At 35.5% G+C, this 15,032-nt stretch overlaps 1 protein-coding gene and 1 pseudogene across 8 annotated transcripts in view; both read right to left on the reverse strand.

Moving 5' to 3' along the window:
- Positions 1-10,776, reverse strand: part of LOC149577809 (ATP-dependent Clp protease ATP-binding subunit ClpA homolog CD4B, chloroplastic pseudogene) — a 31,353-nt pseudogene extending 20,577 nt beyond the window's left edge.
- The window catches only part of LOC149577808 (cytochrome b-c1 complex subunit 6-1, mitochondrial-like), a 117,422-nt gene that overhangs the window by 69,612 nt on the left and 32,778 nt on the right, over positions 1-15,032 (reverse strand). The gene's annotated exons all lie outside the window — the stretch shown is intronic.

Raw genomic sequence — 15,032 nt, forward strand, 5'->3', positions numbered from 1 at the left:
CCAAATATTCTAAAGTGGCAAGTGTCAAGTCTGATTCCTAAAAATACTTCTTTAGGGTTATATTGTCTAGAAGAGTGTGAAGGCGAGTGTGAGGGCATCTATTTTGCATGTAAACGGCAGTACTAGAGGCTTCGGCCCAAAATGAGATATGAAGGTTTTGATCATACAACATAGCTTTAGCTGCTTCTACTTTGTCATGTTTTTTCTTTCGGGTACCTCCTTTTGTTGTGGGTTGTAAGGAACAGTGCACTCCCTCTCAATCTCAATTGTACTACAAAATTATTTAAAACTTTCAAAAACGTGTTCTCCCCCATTTTGTGACCTTAGGGTTTCACTTCTTTTTCCAAACACGTTATTAACTAAGCCTTTAAATTCTTTAAATTTTGATAGAGCTTCATTGGATTCTTTAAGCTTCAAGAGATAAATACAAGTTTTCCTTGAATAGTCATCAACAAAAGTAACATTGTATAAAAGTTCCCCACAAGGAGGTTACTGACATTGATCCACATAATTCATATGAATAAGTTAAAGGATATTATTTGATTTACTCTGCAACTATGAAAAGCCCCCTTGCATTCTTACCTAGAGCTCACCCTTTGCATATCCCTTTAAGATCTTGATTTAGTTTAGGTAACCCTTTAACAAGTTTCTCTATGGAGGGTAAAGCACGACAATGGAGATGTCCTAGCCTCCTATGTCATATTTCATTTGTAGTAGATACATCATGGACTAGAGCTTGAGATTGAATGGTGCATAGTTTATATAGACATCCATCTCGAGCCCCTATGGTGTATGCCTTATTTTTGTTTGAGTTCTTGGGCCATGTTAGAACTTTCACATCTGGGAAGGTGGTTCAATGTCCTTTATCTTCAAGGGTTAAGATGGACACTAGATTTTGCTTGATGCTAGGTACGAAAAATACTCTTGTCAGTTGAAGAGAAACTCCAGATTTTAGCTGAATTGTATAGGTCCCAATTCCTTTCGTAGGGTAGGTGGAGTTATCTCCAATGGTGACTTTTACATCTGAGTTCTCATCTAGACTATCCACTTGTTCTTGAATCTTGTTATATGTCGAGGTGTTCCACTGTAAATGACCCAAGTATTTCTACTGGTGGATATTTCGCTTGATAGAGCTGAAAAGAATACCATTCTTTCTACATCCTTATTCCTGCTTACTTCAACTATTTAAGCTTGATTTTTTAGTCTATCTAGGCATTTCATAGTAAGGTGTCTATATTTGTCACATCTAAAGCATTGTACTTTAGACACATCCTTCCTTCTTTTGAATGAGTGTTTGTCATTGGTGTCCTTTCTTCCCTTTCTTGTGAGAATTTGCATTTAATACTTGGATCTCTCCACCAGAATTATTCATTCTAATCCCTCTCGTGATTAGTCTTGATTCCTCTTGAATACAATCAGTTTTAAATCGATCAAATTTTGGAAGTTTAGATCGAGCACTTATTCCTTGTATGAATGATTACCAAAATGTCGGGAGTTCATTGAGGGGTAGCAATCTTAATTCTTTGTTGTCAATTATATCCCCAATCGTGGATAATTGATCCCTTAACTCAGTTTTTCTTATAAAGTATTATGTAATAGTTTCACCCTTGTTCATTTTTACGTGATGTAGTTGTTCTAGGGCAAGGGCTCTACTAGTATTATTTATTTCATACATGTTTTGTAAGAAGATAAACATATTATATGCAGTATCTAATTTTTATATAACTTGAGCTGTATGGTCCTTTACTGCATCTACTAGAATCTTCATGGCTTTGTTGTTGTTCTTTCTGCATAGAAGTTTCTCATTATAGTCATTTGGTATAGGTATAGCCTTTTCCACAAATGAGTCTAATTCTTGTTCTCTTAGTGTCATCATTACTCTGAGTTTCCAAGAGACAAAATTTTTGGCTCCTTCAAGTCTATCTTTGAATCTAAATCCACTCACCATTTTTGCTTATTTGAATCCTTTTGATGGTTGTCTAATATTTTCTTTAACTTTAACTTGGCTCTGATACCATGTTAGAAATTTGGATCAGGTTGTAGATAAGAGTTTTTTTAATTATTTTTTCAATATGATATATCTGAACTAACTTTGTTTGATCTCTTTTCAATCTGGTATGATTCTCTCTTTGCAGAAATATATAAGAGGATAAGACTGCAGATCTGTAAGTAAATTTTATTATTTGTAGATCTGATATATATCTTTTGTGTAACTTGTAATGGCACTCAATGTGTATTGTATGTGTTTTCCAAGAACCAATTTAGATCAATATATATTTTTGTATGAAGAGGCATGTCTACCGTAGAGACATGTCTCTACATGAATCTGATGCACGTAGGGACATGTCTCTACATCAGACATGCCCCTTTAATGTATGATTGTGCCGTTTCATGAGAGCCTGATAAGTATTATTAACAAATATATGTAATCAGCTTAGATGCCGATTACAGCAATGGAAACACACATGCCCGAATCATATGGTATCAACTTCTAAAACAGTCGCACGTTATGAATTATTCCGATCTATATTCAGAATTTAGTATGATTTGGTTGATCTTATCATCAATGGTTTTATTATATTATTAATATTTATTGGATTAATAAGAACACATGTTTATGACATAGATGTGTATATGTCAGTCCAATAAACATTAATTATTAATAATATTCATAACAATAGTACATAGAAAGGATAGATATCAAATGCATGAGTGCAATAGATCATTTAACGATTTGATTTTATCGGTTGGACTGATCCGACAGAAGCTATAAATCAATAACAAGAGAAACTGCTGCCCTTGGAGTGAAGTTGCTGCCATTATAGACAGATAGATCTGTTTTGTTTTGATGAAAATGAAATGTCTTCATCATTCTTATATAGGCGATCCAGGAGGAAGAGGTGGGACTATATTTGGGCAACTTTTACTTCTATTAGCAAATAATATAATTTAAAATTACTCTTGTTTTCCCATATTGGTCGGCCTGCATAAGGAGGTGAGAGGGGGTGGTTTTCTATCATCAAATAATCTTGCCATTGCACCTCCAATTTTCATTCCATTTGTCCCCAGATTGGACAGAAATTTGCCAGTTAAGGGGCAGATTCTGCCCCTTAAGTGGGACTGGTCCAAAGTTTTTCAGCTCATTTTGGCTTGTTCTCTTACTCATCTCCTCATTTGTTGGGCAAAAGAATTGATTTTAAGATATTCTAAGGCCTATTTGATCTGGATTTTTCATCTTTTTTCAACATATCCTCACTCTCATGCTCATGTCCTTTGTTTTTCTTCCTCATTGTGCGAATTTGGAGGCTTGGTTAATGTTCCAAACACTATGAATACAAGGCAGACTTCCACTTATTGGTTAGGATTGAGCCTCCATTATCGGCAGAATTCTCACCCCTCCTATGATTAGGAATCCTACAAGGTCAGCAGATTCCACGATCCCTCAAGGATTTTCTATTTTGCTCACCTTGTGTTCATTTTGGAACTCACCTATCGCTTTCAGCCTTGTTGATCTTATTCCTTGCATGTGTCTTCATTTAAATTCTTCTTTATGCGAATTGGACGCCAAGGGCATGTTCTAACACCTCCAATCCATAGTGGAAATCAAGGTAGTGTTGGGACTTTGCCCTTGTTTGAAGGCAGAATTTTTGGGTGTCATTGGATTTGGAATCCTAAGAGGGCAGAGGATTCCACCATCTCCCTAGGGTTTCACTTATATCCTCTCCATGCCCATTCTTGTGATCATAATCAAACATTTCATTAGTTCCTTCATTCTTACTTTGTCTAGGACTAGATTGAGGTGGGAGCTCATTGTTTGCTAGAGGTGTAAATTCAGCCTCTTAGGATTGAGAATCTCAAGAATCCTTTGGTACCATCAAACTTGGGCTTAAAAAACACCTTATCTCCTCACATTTGGTTGACGTCAATTATGCACTTGCAATCTATATTTTATCATCTTCATGACTTGATGTTTTTTCTCACTAATAAAGCACCAAAATCTCACGCGTCTTGGGATTGGGAATCATGTCAAGTTTACCTCTGAAGTGATATGATCTACTCCCTCTGAATAAAAATTTGACAGAATCATCTTCTTATTTGCTCCCTCTTAATCTGAAGCAATGTTAGATTTCCTCTTCATAATCTTAATCATAAAAGATGTTCACTTCCAGAGCCTACACAATAATCCTAATAGCAAACGTACCAACTTTCCTTTTCTGCAAGAACATCTGTAGATATAAAGGAAAAAATCAATGCAATTTAACTCTTATAGTATGTATAAGTTTATAACCTAGAAAGAGAGAGACTATAGTAAGTAGATAACTGAAATACTCAAGAGTACGAATTACTTATCTTTCTATGACAATCCATAATTGTCAAATCATCAAATCTCCTCTCTAAAGATGGTTTCAAGTGGGAATTTGAACATTGTTTATTAAATTTACCCCCCACAATGTGAAGTTCCAACTTTTATATCATCAAACAATTTTACCTAGTCGGTACCTAGTGTATGATCATGCAAGTTATTTAAGGATCTTTTCATTTTCTTGTGATGTTCACAAGGTGTGGCCCATTAAAATCATTTTGTTACTCATAAAACTTTTAAACTTCCTTTGAATATCTTAATCTTTTCAACCTTCAGGTGATAAGTCAATACTTCCTCATGATGTACATAGAAGTAGGCTCATCAAAATCATGAAGTCATACACATGTATTTCTAGACTCCCTCTGAGTATTGATCTTCTAAGCTCATGTGTTGCCTTCGAAGAAGTGTCATGCTCCCTCTTAATGTAGAAAGATAGTCATAATCCCAATCATCAATGACATTTGCTTCAAGAGCCTCACTTTATCCAACTTGATCACAACTTCTTTTGAGCTACTATCATAGCTGCCTAAAGTGTCATTCTTCTTTTCCTGCAAGATCAACTTTACACACAAAGGAAAAGATCAAGGCAATTAACTCTTATAGTATGTGTATAATTTCAAATAAGAGAGAGATTACAATAAGTGATTAAATTTAATACTCAAGGACAACAAATACTTATCTCGTTCTTGATACAAGTTGCTCCAATTTAAGGTCCATATACATTAAAAAGGAAAATGCCACCAATGAGGAATGAAACATTGGTTAAGGTAACCATTCACCAGAAAATGCCTTCAATGGGAATGAAACATTGGTCGAGGTAATCATTCACCCCCACAATGTAAAATTCCCACTCTTATATATACTTCTGAATTTGACACACAATTTTAGCAACACCAAAGAGAGAGTTTACTCCTCAAAATTTATGTCGTCCACATGAAATTACCCTAGCTTTCCATAGTAGTAGGGTCAATATGTGTCATTTTGATAGACAATTTTACATCTCTCTCCTCAAAACTTTGGAAAGGCACTAGAATCATTTCCATGTCAATACTTTTAAATACATTTGTTGTGACAAATCTGTACTAGTTAAAACTCCACATAAATGAAGCTCCTCAAAGTGCCTTGATTATCAATTTTATTAATTTGTGATGTCACCCATTGTCATGGATACTTCAGTTTTGACAATGTTTATAGCAACATTTCAATTAGTATTAATAACTCTTCCTTTCTTGATTTCCAATTTATTTCACATTATAACTGCTGTTAGTACCAACTTCCTAAGATTTATGTCTTTCTCTATATTCATCAATCAAAATGATAGGTTTGAATTTTGACTCCCAATGTTACATAGAGCAGCGCCAAAAACTGATACATTCCTAGTCACACAGCAATACCTATGCACCATAGCGTGAATCTATTGTTCTTGTACTTCTTAGACTATTTGAGAATGGAATACGGTTCAAGTGGGAATAGAACAGTGACTATTTTTTTTTTTCCCCTCAATGTAAGATTCCCACTCTTATATTGTTGACCCATAAGATGTACTTCAGTCTTGTGTCTCATCTACATATTTTGAGTAGAATTTTGGTGATGGTTATCATACCGAATGTGTATGTGTTTAATGGAATCCTTTGAATAGACTACAAAACTCGTAGTTATGATATCTTGCCCCGCAAGAAAATGCACCTTATTTCTTATAACTGTATTTCTCAAATGGACCCATAACTTGACAGAAAAATTATAATAAGTTCTTCACACTCTTCTATTACAAATGATCAGTATTACACTTTTTATCATAAGCTTACAATTTATGACCCACCATCATAGGAACATGGATATTCAACCAACAATACATTGTAGGAATAGAGTTCCTTCTGCAATCCTTTTCTGCTGTAGCAATTCTCTTGGACTGAGTTTACACAAAAACTGGGATCTGATGTCAACACTGAAATAGTGGGCTATATTAGTGTGAACAAGCAGATGTGATCCTGCAACTCAAGGCAAATAGTCATCTGCTTCTTCAACCAAAGTAGAAAGAAATGAACTGATGCATATCTATACTGCTGGAGACCTGTGTTGGACTGCAGTTTGACTCTGTTTTGTAACATTCAGTAGATGGCAACCCTCTCAGTACAGTCCACCAAGAGTCTCCATCCACAATAATCACTAACTGTTTTGGCATTAGATTCCATATAAGCATTGCCCTCTTTGCCACTTTTAACTATAATTTCTCCTTTGTCCGAATCTTTTATTGAAGACTCTTGGAACTTATCATCTGCTCATAGTATCCTCTATGATAGTATAGAGGTTCGAATTTTATTTTTATTTTTTTTAATCCGCTTTCCATCTTTCCCACGACAAGGCCCTTACTCTCCTTTAAGTATATTAAACAATGCTCAAGCCAACTATATTTGCCAATACTTCTTTGCTAATTGTTTATTCACCTTTGGTTGCACCGTGTGCTAAATTCACAATACGCATAGACAGTTGATAAAATCATAAATGTTGGATCAACATTAGATTCCACTGTTGACGATATCAGCTTATTATGATAAATAATTACTCAGAGATAAAGATCAGGAAAATGGCTTTAACACCGATTTCAATCAATAATATCGCAGATATTAATGTTTTCTAATTTATCTTTTCATTTCATTTTCACCATCTGTCCTTAAAAATAGTTGGAATTTGTGGGAGGACAATAGCAGGTTATAAGATGGCGCAATGCTCAAAAAGGATACACCAATCTGCGGCTACAGGGAATTTCATCCAAGTTTTCCATCTGAAGACTTTTGTTGTTCAGAAGTTCATTGATGTTGTGACTGGTTCGAATTTCTTTTACCAGACATGCACGAACTTGGTAAGCCCGCTTCAAAGGTGTTCATGCTAGACTGCAATTCCTAATACTGGAGTTTTTGTTCAATTTAAGGTGTTCATGTTAAGGAAGTAAGGATCAGTGATAGAGAAACTTAACAGTCTTTTATATCAGATTATATTAGATGATAGCTTTAAACTTTATCACAGATTTATATATCTATATTCTTCCTTGAAGAATAATATATACGATCAACTTATCTCAGCCTTGATTGAGATTGTAATAATATTGCGACTGTAAATATATATTGAGAACTTTATGAAGAATGCTCTTAATATCTGATTCGAATGACTACACTGTAAATTGCCTTTTAAAGATAACAATATATTGTATATCATATGCTTGCTGTAGGTAACAGTATTGCCTCCTTTATTGATATGTTATGGCGTATAATATATTCTTCTTGACAATTTTATGACCATCCAGGAATTAAAACTAGCAAGTTCACTTCAGAGCAATCAGATAACCTAACTATCATTGTGCTCTAGGATTACTTTCCTGAATCTGTTGTTTAATTTACCACCTGACAACCACTGTAGTTGAAGTGATGAAGGCCATAGATATGTTGAATGCAATTTTGTGTACTTTGAAACATCATAATTATATTATCCTTCTACATTTGCAGTTGGCTCTGATACCATGTTAGATTTAGAATCTCTGCAAATGTAATAACATTGTTGTAATTCTATGTGTTTCAATTGCAGATTTCCAATATATATAAATATATCTTCAAGAGGCATGTCTTGTGAAGAGACATGTCTCTATGGTAGGATAGTTCAATCCGACAGAAGCTACAATTTAACAAATATGATAATTATTATCACAAAATATAGATGTCCTCTCACAATAATATAATAATTATATTATCAATGTAATTATTATATTATAATAATTTATAATAATTACATTATCATATAATATAATTATATTATCTCGCAGTATAATAATTATAATATCAAAGTAAACAATACAATTATTTTATCACAATAATTATACCATCTTGCAATATAATTATTATATTATGAAATAGACTAACAATATAACTATTGAATCTCAATAATTATACTCTCACAACCTCAATTGTACCTGAGTCGGCCAAAAAGGAATCCAACCTAGCTACAAAATTCAACACTCCCTCTGCGCTAGGGAGGATTCCTCCTAATCAACCAAGCCACATGGTGGCAACCATCAACACAAGTGCTCATTGTCGTCTTAACATGAAATTTACCATAGATACTCTCAAAGAGTGAATAAGCACAATCATGTAATGACATCCACCATACTTACACACACAGAGAATGGTTTCACCACACCTTCTTGCATAGGGTGGATAAGAGAGCTTGTGCCTCAGACTTCTCCCTCTCGAAGAAGAATTCATTCAGTACATAAAGATTGTCTAAATGCTAAGACTCCCCCTTAGTCAAGCCTCCCTCTCAATCCAATATCAACCTTCTGATCTCCCCATCCAAGGTTGACTAGACAAACTCCCATTAAATGGAGTCTCCCTCTCAATAGGGACAACATTCTCACAGCGTTACAATGCTAGAATCTGATTTAGATAGTTTCAACACTCCCCCTTAGCTAGGGAGGATTCAAAAAATTCATATCATAACCATGACACTCCCAAAGGATGATTAAGAACATTATGAACTCTTTCCATGATATCCATCTTTCATACCCGCAAAGGATGGACCAACCTTGCATTGCTCACAGAGGCTAGGAGAGGTCTTGCACCTCAAATCTTCTCCTAGAGAAGAATACAACACCACCTTGCATTGCCCGCAAAGGTGTTAGAGGTCTTACACCTATCTTCTCCTAGAGAAGAACACAACACCACCTTGTATTGCCTACAAAGGGTGGAAGAGGTCTTACATCTAAACTCTGAAGAAAGTACTACCACCTTGCATTACCCACAGAGGGTGGTCCCACCTTGCATTGCTTGCAAAGGGTGGGAGATACAACTGAATGTATCAAGTAGTTTGTGTGATCTCTCATTTTCCCATTGCATCCTGCAATCAAGAGAGATTAAAAGTCAAACTATCATAAAGATCAATGCAAAAGCATACACTATCAAAAAATTCACAATCATCGAATATTTATCTCTTACTAAAAGAAATTGCTCCCTGGGTGAATAGATTTGACATGGGTTCAACTCAACATGCTTGGAGTTAGACATTGTAAATCACATCGACTTTCACATTCAGCAGCAACAAAGCTATTTCATTAAATTGATACACTGCTAGACATCTTTTGTAAAACATTTCCATATAATATCTAAATCAAATGTATGAAGAAAGCAGACCCAGTAATATATGTAGCAGCTCCAATGATAGCCTTTTGTAGAGATGATATTATCACATCAACTGTCACCGGTCATACAACACTCGCAACATAAAATTAGCACTGTTAGCTCCCAATCCACATGCTCAGTAGCTCCATCGACAGCATCAACAACTATCTAGGAAAAGGCATCATACATTTGAGTGTTTTGGCTAGAGATTTCCAAATGGATAAGCCGTTGGTCTACGAAACCAAAGATTCTGGGTTCAATCCCCAATAGAGTCGCGATGTCTTGTGTTGGCGTATAAGATGATGAGAGATCTATTTTGGCCCTATGTCCATCCTTGTTTACATAAACTATACCTGAATCACCCTTTGTGATCTCACCAGAAAGCATCTTTCTAGCCACACTGTCCTCTAATAATTTCAATTAATGCTCCATGTAGTGATCTAGCACCATAGCTGGGATTATAGCCTTCATCTACAACTCTGTCTGTGAAGCAATCTGTTACTTGAATTTTCAATTTCTTTGATTTTGAGGCAGTCAAAGACTTCTTTTTGCATTATAGCAGTGATGTCTTTTACCTCTGACTTAGTGAGTTGTTTAGGAAAAATTGTCTCATCTAGACGATTCAACAACACGGGACGAAAATATCTCTTCAGTTGTAAGATCGGGCTTTTGAGTCTTGTGTAGCTTTGATCTTTTTCCTTCTTTCTTCTTTGAAAAAGAAAACCAAATCTATAGGGTCTCCCCCCTTCTAAATCACATTATTGCCAACATTATAAGTCATGATCAAGAGAGTATTCTTAAGTCCACAGTCCTACCTATGTTGTTTGTAAGTCTTCCGCATTCAAGGATTTGAAGCATCATATTGAATATATCAGGATGGGCCTTTTCAATATCATCAAAGAGGATAACATTGTAAGGACATCTCCTAACGGCATCAGTCAACTGGCCTCCTTCAGTGTATCTAACATATCCTCGCATAGAACCAATCAGATTAGACATTGTGTCCCTCAAATGTATTCCCTCATATCTAGCCATATCATTGCCTCCTCAAAACCAAAAATGGTATGCTATCAATGCCTTTGCAAGCTCAAACTTGCCAACACCTATAGGGCCCGATTGGCCTTTGAAGACAAAACAAACTAAAGCAAACCCCACTGGCTCCCTCTCCAACCCAGACACAGGGCTTAAATGCAAATCATTTTTCTTATTGTAAAGATTCGCAAGTTGATTTGATGGTTGTGAGGACATGAAGTAAGATCCATCACCATAAATGATAACAAATACAACCTTGGAGATCAGTCACAGATTAGTGCGTGATTAGAATGATAAGGCGGAAATGGAGTTCGAAAATCTGTGAATGGATTGAATCATAAATATATTTATATATAGAGTGATCTAATGGTAGCATGTCATAATGATGTATAGTTATCTTCAAATAAGATTCTAGAGAAGAATTCCAGGCTCCATCAATGAAAACTATTACAAAAGGCTTGCGAAAAAAGGTGTCAAGTGAAGCCTTGCCTTTGAGATTCAAATCAATTATACTATCATTGAGAAAACAATCGACAATCTAATTTCGGAGATGTCATTGCAACGTCTATATCTGTCATCCAAATCTCAGAAATGGTATTCAAACTGACTTTATTTTCACTTCTTCAAACAATAGTGACATTATAATCTTCCATTCCACCAAATATTTCAGATACAACCTCCAGGAACACACATCTAGCATGCACACAGTAGATCTTTTGTCACGAATCCATCTTCTTTACCCGTTTGAGCTTCGTAAAAATGTGTTCGTATGGAGCATTTGATGTGTACATAAAGACAACTGAATTTGTCAGGCAAAATCGTGAAGGAGTTCCAAAACTAGGGTTAGTACATATTTACAGGTAGGAATGTGCACTCATTTAGAGTGGAGCACTTCAAATGAATGTTAGAGATTTTTTGTTTTGTTTTTAAAACAAATAATCATGGATTCAATGGTCTAAGTCACTTTCTAACTCTTCAATTTATGAATAAAAGTTCTGAAGCTATCTTTATGTATATGATCTCCAATATCCATTCCTCTTATCAATCCCAGAAATCAATTTATGAACCCATCATGCTCCATCCTGCCAAAAAATTTAATCAAATTCAAACTTCTAAATGCAATTCAATAAGCCCTAGAGAGTGAACGGGTGTAACCCTGCTCTATACGGCAACAACTAAGATTTGTTTCCAAAGAGAAGATTAGAACAAATGAGAGCACCAAATCACTTGATCTAACCATAGCTTTGATACCATGTTTATTTTAGGTGCTCATTTACCACGAGCAACGACTTGCCCTCTCAACCATAAACGATCTGCGATTGTCTCCCTCGAGCACTGCATCTACTTGAGAAAGCAATCGTATATTATGCTACATCGAATAGAGGAAGATTGATCTTACTTTATATCAAATAATTTTATATCAAATAATTAGGCTCCAAGGAGGGACGCACCTCTTCCAAAGTTCAGGGCCCCCAATAAATATTATTATATTACTATATAATAATTATCATCACAAAATATAAATACGTCCTCTCACAATGATATACTAATTATATTATCAATATAATTATTATATTATAATCTTTTATAATAATTATTTTATCTCGCAAAATAATTATTATAAAATCAAAGTAAACAATATGATTATTTTATCACAATAATTACACACTCACAATATAATTATATTACCAAGATAAGTATTATATTATCAAACACAATAACAATATAATTATTGTATCCCAATGATTATACTCTCACAACCTTAATTGTACCGGAGTCAGCCAAGAAGGAATCCAACCTAGCTACAAAAGTCAACAAAAAGAGGGCCTAACGCCACCTTGTCGCTCATAAGCTATTTAGAGTCAAAGAGGGCCTAACCCCACTTTGTTGCTCATAATTTATTTAGAGCAAGAAATAGGGTCTAACCCCACCTTGTTGCTCATAATAAATTTAGAGCGAAAAAGATGGTCTAGCTTAGAGCCAGAATGAGGGCATAACCCTACCATTTTTCTCCCATGAACTAGGAAGAGGTTCTAATCAGGCCTTGTTGCTCATAGATGTGTCATAAATTTGCTCCAATATGCTTTAAACATTTGCTCAATACATCCCATAGATCTTGAGGATGTAAGAGTGTCGTAACTACTAGATTATTTCCAGTTGTTTAATGTCCTTTTCTACTTTTTCCACAACGCTTCAATGTTTTTCTCCTTTCTACTTTTGATTGGATTCCTTTAAGATCTTTTTCATTGTGCCTAGTTTTCTTGCATAGATTTCCTTTTGCTTCTTTCATGAACATTGCCTTTGTATTACATATTTGGCTTTCTTTTCCACATATGTTGGCTTGGCCTCCATTCTCCCCTACATTTGAAGCACAAAACTTTCCCTATCAGGTCTTCTCATTGTCTTTTAAGCTTTTCTTGATGGCACTCGCGCTCAAACTCCCACTTTTCCTTGCATAAAAATATAATCCCTTGTTTATGAGCTTCTTTATTTCATTGTATGATAGAGGATGTTAAGGTTTAAGTTGTTCATCCTTTTTGTAGAAGGGTTTGGCAAGAGTGTTATAGGGCCGATTCCTTCTATGGTATTTGTCCTTTGTAGGTGTAAATTGGTGCTTTTTGGATCACATCCTCAAGATACGTAGGATCAATGGCACTTACTAATCCTTTGATAATTCACTTAATCCTTTGACAAATATGTTTGTGAACCTCCTTTAAGAAAACTTTGGAATAATGAATTGGAATTTGACCCATAGTTCCTATGCCAAAAACAATCGAGCCCCTACATGCATAAACAGCATCTCCTGATGAAAAGCCCATTAAAAGAGTAGGGCCCCTAGGCTCTGCCCAATTTGATCTAGTATTAGCATTGATTGAGTCGGATGTATTATCTGGACACTCCTTGTTGCAAGGGGGTGTCATTAATGTATCCCTGCTAGAATAAACCTATAATTCCCACCCAATGATATCTCCCACATGAACCCCCGCTCTACCCCTTAGGGACCACCCACCCGCTATAGTTGATTCCCACCCAACTATAGAAAATAGTTGTTGTTTTAGTTGGATTAATTCTTTAAAATACCAATCCACGAGTTTTGTATCAAATCTTACGATAAGGTTTTTGGCAAATTCATCGTTAAGTGATCATATGTTAGTAGTCTTGGGCAATAAGGCCATGATGCCAATAATCATGTACTATTCTTATCAAGTGTAGTAAGGCAAATTTTATAGATTTTCTTCCATAATGGGGCTAAATGAAAGGTAAGTGTCCAAATTTGGACCCAAGCACATGTGAATTTCTCATATCCATCAAAATTAGAAAGGGTTAGATTACTTTCCATTTCTTTAAATATTTGTTGGGTTGCCCTCTTCTCCTATTAGGGTAGTTTGTGTTTTAGCATCACAATAATCATTAAAGGAGGCATTTCTCCCAACTTAGGGGTCTAATGTTAAGTATGTTTTTGCAATTTCAACCACATTATCAACGGTTGGATTATTTACTTGTTCCTCTAGCATGGTTTCTCCTCCAAGCAAGAAAGGCCTTGTTGGTCTAGGGGTTAATACCCTTGTTGGGTGGTTATTTTTAGAATGGTTGAAGTTGGTATACATCCCATTGGTCTGGTTAGATCTAGGTTTATTATTAGTGAAACCAGAGCTCATGCCCTGACCCTATATCCCACATTCCTAAGATAGGGATAGTGTTTTAAAGTTTCCCCCACAACCACTCATATACTGTCGAAACAAGAGGATGACTCAATAATCTCAAAACGATGAGGGGGATGTGAAGGCATCCCTCAACCATTCTACGGACATCTAGTTGTTCTATGATGGCCAACGAATATTAAAAAGGTTTTTAAAAATTGCATGTTTTTTAATTTAGTTTGGGTTCCATTTGATTTGCACAAAAAAATCAAAAATGTTTCATTTCCAAGGGAATTCAAACATGTCAATTTTGGTAGAAAGATGCATCAAAAATGAAGAATTCAAAGGCCACACAAGAGAGAAATTGTGTTTGGCTCTGCCCCGAGACCCCGCCAAGGGCGTTGGCCCTTAACCCCATATTTTTGATATTCATATAATAGAAATCTTCCATTAGCTGATTCAACAATTTTGTTTGTCAAGTTGAAATTAATATTCTAATTCTATTGTTATTCAATGTCCCAACCCCTATTCATGCCCAAATTTGGGCTCTTTGTCCCCCTACCTCGTTATCCTTGACAAGTGGGGTAACCATGGTTAAAATTATTCATGTTTGGATCTTGAAGGCTTGAAGGGGGACGTTGGGTGTCATTCTTTCATTTCTTTCATTTTTCTGGCTTGAGTGGTTTGCTCCATGAAGGCACCAAATTTAGGCTCTTTGTCCCCCCGCCCCATTATCCTTGACAGGTGGGGTAACCATGGTTAAAATTATTCATGTTTGGATCTTGAAGGGAGGTGTTGGGTCATTCTTTCATTTCTTTCATTTTTCTCACT

This window comes from Cupressus sempervirens, chromosome 1, assembly GCF_028749045.1.
Source record: "Cupressus sempervirens isolate cs-2001-9-10 chromosome 1, ASM2874904v1, whole genome shotgun sequence".
NCBI classification, from domain to species: Eukaryota; Viridiplantae; Streptophyta; class Pinopsida; order Cupressales; family Cupressaceae; genus Cupressus; species Cupressus sempervirens.